General features: G+C 33.9%; 1 long non-coding RNA gene across 1 annotated transcript; it reads right to left on the reverse strand.

The window, feature by feature from the left end:
- Positions 1-1,786: 1,786 nt before the first annotated feature.
- LOC113322066 lies at positions 1,787-3,978 on the reverse strand. The gene is made up of 2 exons (XR_003346950.1): positions 3,517-3,978; positions 1,787-3,381 (listed from the first exon to the last, which is right to left on the reverse strand). It is a non-coding gene; the product is annotated as an uncharacterized LOC113322066 (long non-coding RNA).
- Positions 3,979-6,062: the final 2,084 nt, after the last annotated feature.

Below are 6,062 nucleotides of genomic sequence, written 5' to 3' on the forward strand. Positions count from 1 at the left end.
TTGCTGTTATGGAACTCAGAGTTTAATAAGAACGGATCCAGACTGACGGTATCGGGGACTGCTTGAGCTGAGAGTTTGCTGTCAATGATGATGAATGAATGTGCATGCTTATGATGCATTTGCAGGGAAGGAGTTATTTTGTGGAATCCCAATACTCAAGAAGTACTTAACCATCATCAGTTTGCCAGATGCACTACAAGTTGTTCGACAGAAAACCTGAACCACAGGTCATGTCTCACAGCAGACAGTTCTCGTTTCCTTTATTCTTTGCCAGCAGCTATCCAGGGGGCTGATGGGGTTTGTACCAAGGCTAGTGTGGAAAGCATACAACAAAACTTGAATGTGTAAAGCAGTGGTTTCCTCGGGTTTGTTCTGCTCCAATCTCCCATGCGACAGCCAGCTAGTATATGCCTGCTTCGTGGATTTAATTCCAATGTCAACAGCTCCACCGTGTATCGGCTTTTGGTTATGATTACCCCTGGAAAGATAAGTTTCTTCCCTCCTTCATAATTCATTATTATTATTATTATTATTGACAAAAATGATATAGAAATGATATAGAAATGCTTTTTTGACAAATTAGAAATGCTTTTGGTTATGATGGCGGAATAAACCACAAACAAAAATGATATAGAAATGCTTTTTTTGACAAATTACTTTGGAATCAAAATTAGGATGTGTAATATGCAACCCCTGAGTTCAACGCACTTTTAGGCCTTTACCCGTGATTGGGAATTACATGAGTTTTAATTCAAAGTTGCACTAGTTCTTATCGTGACTATAAAGTGGTAAGGCTTTAATCCTTCAATGATTTTATGACGCATACAGGAGTTTCCATGGTTGTTTGTACTCGATTCGTTATCTGCAAAACTTGGAGTTGAAAAGGAAAGATGAAGCCCACGGAGAGAAGGCTATCGAATGCTCAACCACTGTTTGCAAGAAGAGCCTTTCCAATATTCAACTACCAGAGCCTCCGGATCACTGAGAAATTCTGATGCTGCGCTCCAGAAATCACTGCCTTTGCCTCTTCCCACCCCCACATGTTTAATCTAATAAACTCTTTTGTCGGGTAAATATCAATGCAAATCAATAACTTAGATTCAGATTCACAACTATCAGAGTCAGATATTGAAGAATACCACCAAATGATAATTGCCGATTTAAACGACTTTATGACCATATTTATCAAGAGATAAACCGGATCCAAGTCGGATCCCAGCCGATCAAGATGTGTGCACAAAATTCACAAGACTAATTAGATAAATCTTCTTCATCTTCAAATCTTCAATTATCTTTAAAGTACTTGCACACAAAAATCTTAATCCCCTTGTGATCAATCACACACAGAACGGAGTATGTTAACAATGGATTATCACAAGATGAATTTAGATCTAACAACCGTTCTAAAGATCTCGCAGGTGCTTTGATTTAGTTTGAGTGACCCTTATGTCAAAAGAGAAGGCTCGTAAGAATAATCAAACCAGGTACAATCAAAGTTTACTTAAAAGTAGATATTTTGAGTTATTGAGAAAATTCTATCTTGCATTTAGGATGAGAGAGGCATGTACTCCTAGAGAAGTTTCAGGTTGCAGCTTAAAGATCTTATGCAAATTGAAGAAATAGCAGATAAGAAGATCAATTACACTATACGGGAATTAAAAAATGGGAAGAAAAACTACTTAAAAAGTAAATTGCAACAAAAAAAGGAATGCAGATGTACACTAGGAATTCTAACCAGTATAAGAAAGAATTACTGTTACTACTAGTAGAAAGAACAACTAAAAAGTTACAAAAAATAATATTATAAGAATTGAAGATGACGGGATTAATCTTGCAAGGACTAAATTCCAAAAATCAACTGGACAAAACTAGGTGCAAAAAAATATGACTATGAAGCGAAAATCACAAGAAAATACGAAAATGCAAACCAGAAAGGAGAGCTCATAGGCTCTGATGGCAATTTGATATACATATGTTCACATGAATGTAATTTACTGCTTTTTTGGGGATAACCTACTCTTCAGTAATGCTAGGGAAATCAAATCTAAGGATCTGCAACGACAATGTCCGTTTGAGATCAATTCAAGCCTTGTCCATCCCTGTTCTTGTATCAAAGACATCTGAAATTGATAAAACAACAACACATGGAAGTTATGAAATTCAAAATTCACCCAGTGTACTAGACCCAACAAGATCTGAACCTGAAATTGATTGGTCTACAATGACTGATAAAGGATTTGATATAGATTGAAACACGAGCATCTGAATGTCAAACAAGATATTTAAAAAAGACAAAGGATTTTTCCAAATTAACCAAAGAAAACTAAGCTCTCACAGTACAACCTTGCAGGAAAAAAAGAGATGGGTATGAGAAATGAAAATTTCTGTTGGGACTCAGGTTAGAAAATCATAAAAAAAAACTCACTCTTTTAAGTTGAAATTCTCCAAAAAACTCTCAAGAGCCAAGAAAAAACCTATGCAACCCAGGCTCATGTTGCAAACTTAAATTAAAACCTCAGACTTTGTTAACAAATATAAAATGTGATAAACTCCTTGAATTTTCAATGGGAAAGAGATTAATTTTAACCCATCATCATGTCAAACAAAGGAATATGGTGATACAGAAACCCAACTGAAAAGTACAGGAAGAAATAAATTTTGCAGAAGATACAAGTAAAAGAGGAAATTATCAATGAGGCTGGTTGATCACCTATAACCATCACCATGCCAAGCAGCTAAACATGGTGATACTAAGAGACACAGCTGAAAAGCTACATGAAGAAAGAACTATTGCAGAGGTTTTATTAAAATTAGGAAACAACAAAGGATCAAAAGAAGCACAACACAAGATGAAAGGAAAACTAAAATAAGAATTCCTTGGAGAAAGTTAGGGTTTGATTTTCTAAATAAAAGTCACAAACAGATAGATCCAAGGAGAAATTTGAAACCGAAGTACTATGGTTATTGATTGAATTATTGTTTTATGACCAGGGATAAGAAACATTTTTCAAGATAAACTCTAGATATAGCTAGTTAGGGTCACGATAATACCTAAACACAAAAAATCAGATTCAAAAAGTAGGGGTGAATTGAAAAGCAAAAATTACAAATCATAAATCGATTCCATGAATTAGGTTACTTATCTTCAGCAACAAGAGATAGTCAGAGAAGATGCCTGAGATGTTGATGAGACCAAGCTTTACTTCCGCATCCAAAAACTCATTAATTAGATCTCCTAATGTTGCAGTAGATCTGATGGAAACCAACTAAAATTCATATCACCAACGTCTGCAGGTGGGTGATGGAAATAACTTGTCTTCTTTATTGAATTTGCATATCCCCTAAAAAATTCCGCCGATTTGTTTCTAAGAAACATATCCCCTGTATTGCAGTAAATCTAAGAAATTGAGTACATATTTTCCATCAGAGCCTATGAGACGGCAAACTAGCCGCTCATGGCAGGATTAAGACGGATGAAAATTGAAAAAAAAAAAAACGATGAAGATTGATGATAACCTAGGTTTTGGTCGGTTCTGGTTTTTCTCCTCTCTCTCGAACAACATCTAATCCAGTCCCATTAAATCGTAGCTTCACCTCTTGGATTTTGGAAGTGAATGACTAAGTTTTTATTCCCTAATTCATCTGAAACAATACCCTTCTGAGGCCGAGTCTAGTGGAGTGATTTTGTAAATACTTTTTAGATGGACTACTACTATGTGCAATTAATTTAGACTATTCGTAGAAGCAGCAGAGAAAAAGAAAAAAAACTTTCTCTCCTCTCTAGCTCCTTCTCAAAACCAAAAAAAGTCTTCCTCCACCATTAAAGCTTGCTGCTCAGATCTGAGCAGATTTGTTTATTTTTTCTAATTTTCATAGATAGATTATAGTCTAGGATAAATTTATTTAAGGTTTTGTATCAATCTCCATTGTTTTTAGGAGATTTTTATGGTGTTCTTGAAGTTGTGTTGCCCTTTTTGTTTGTGTCTTCTCCTTTATGGAGATTCTTTATGCTCTCTCATGGAGTTTCTTTGTGATCTCAATGGAGATTTGAAGTGGAAGTTCAAGAGTGGAAATCAAGATTCAAGACTTTGGGAATATTACTCTCATATTTTTATGAGAAGATCTATTTTTCAAGAAAAAAAAACTCTTTCAAAATGGTTGTATTATAATCCTAAAACCATTCTCTCAATCTTACGATTGTTTGGTACTCTTGTTGGTAGTTTGTTACTTCTCTTCACAAATTACTCTTTGTTAGTACCTTTGAATTGTAATTTGATCTTTGAACTTGATGTACTTGGAATCCATGTAATCTCTTTTTTATCATGAATGAAATTTATGAGATTTATCAAAAAAAAAAAAGACTATTCTGTGTGTAACATGGACTCCAACAATTTTTTTTCCGGTACTAAAGAAATGTCTTTATATTAATTAAGCTACACTCTTGCATAAAATAACTTTGAACTCAAGGATTTGAATTGTCCAGGAATTTTTTTTTCTTTCTTTTTGAGGTGTAGGAAAGGATTTAAGAGGGCATGTTGAAGTAGTTGTTGATCATGCATTATTGATCGGGTTTGACCATGTTCCAGTTATATGCATTCGTTGATAAACGGTGGTTGTTACTATTATCAGGTACTTGGCTTCATTTTATTAAAGTTCGTTTGATGATATTTCTCAGGGAGAGAACTTGGGAATGTAAAAATTGTTGCTATTATCAGGTACATGGCTTCATTTTATTGGTGTGGTGACTCATGTTGATTTACAGTCTTATGGATCAAATTTACGATGTTTAAGTTTTTAAGACAGTATGTTCATTAAAGTTTTTTTTTGTTTTTTTTAATTAAACATAAAAATTGATATCGTTCTTCTTTAATCTGTTTGATTCAAGTTTGTTTTGATTCTTTGGGTTGCCTTTATCCCAATTGGGACGTGGTTTCCTCGGATCATATGAATGAATGAATTTTGTAAAAAGGTTTTTGCTTTCTCTTATTAAATCAAATAACTCCTTCCTTGGAATGCTTACAGTCCTTTTCCAATTTGGAAAATCAGTTAATAACTTAAAATAACTACCTTTTCCTTCGTCTTGAGGTAGGTTCTTATAAGTTGATAACTAGCTGCCTCTTGAATAATCATGTGAACGTTTTCTTGGAAGAGTGTAGAGGAAAATGAATGAATAAATTCCCCAGATTGCAGAACATAGATTTGATTGAGAATATAACTAAAAGAGTCAGGAAGTCTAATATCGAATACAGGTATTGGTGAAATGTAACTATCTTATTTGACATTATGAGATATACCTTGGATGACACGATGGGTTGAATTCTAAATTCAAGGCAATGATTCTTAACGGAAATCGCCCAAAACAAGGCAAAAATCGTCCCATTCACATTGGAGTGGGATTCTCTCTCCTGGAGTTAACATGGGTCCCATTTTTGGAAGGTGGATCCCACCCAATGTGGATAGGGAGATTCTATGTTGTTTTAAGCGTTGTCCGTTTAGAATTTTAGAATTCAAGAAAATAACATTTTCGTTTACAAGGTAATTTCATATTTCTTCTTAATGGCCATGTGAAGAATAAAATGTGTTAAAATTTTGTATGCATTGTCAATAAACCACGCCATTGCTACAAGTATGTTGTAGGAGTAATTAGTGAACCGAAAACTTAGAAAATTTGAGATACATAACACTATTTGAACTAATTAGACGTGAAATTTAAGTTAAAATGTTGACATCGTACTATATATACAAGGAAATATATATATTTTCGTCTCTCATTATAAATAACATAATGATCACCCAATTGAGTTACATTTTCAAATTACTAAAGGAATATGTGTCTTTTGTTACATGAGTAGATCTTTCTCACTGCAAAAAATTTACAATTTACCTTTGGAGATTCAAAAAACAAGTTCGGGAAGATGTGTAAAAACATGACAAAAATTTAGCCTTATAAGATTTTTCCTTTGAGAGACTATATATAAATCATATACTACTTTTATTTTCTAGCAAAAATTCGTTCACGGATCTTTCCAAACTAAGTTAAAGCTGATAAGGAGGACAAATAT

This window comes from Papaver somniferum, chromosome 11 (genome assembly GCF_003573695.1).
Source record: "Papaver somniferum cultivar HN1 chromosome 11, ASM357369v1, whole genome shotgun sequence".
NCBI classification, from domain to species: domain Eukaryota; kingdom Viridiplantae; phylum Streptophyta; class Magnoliopsida; order Ranunculales; family Papaveraceae; genus Papaver; species Papaver somniferum.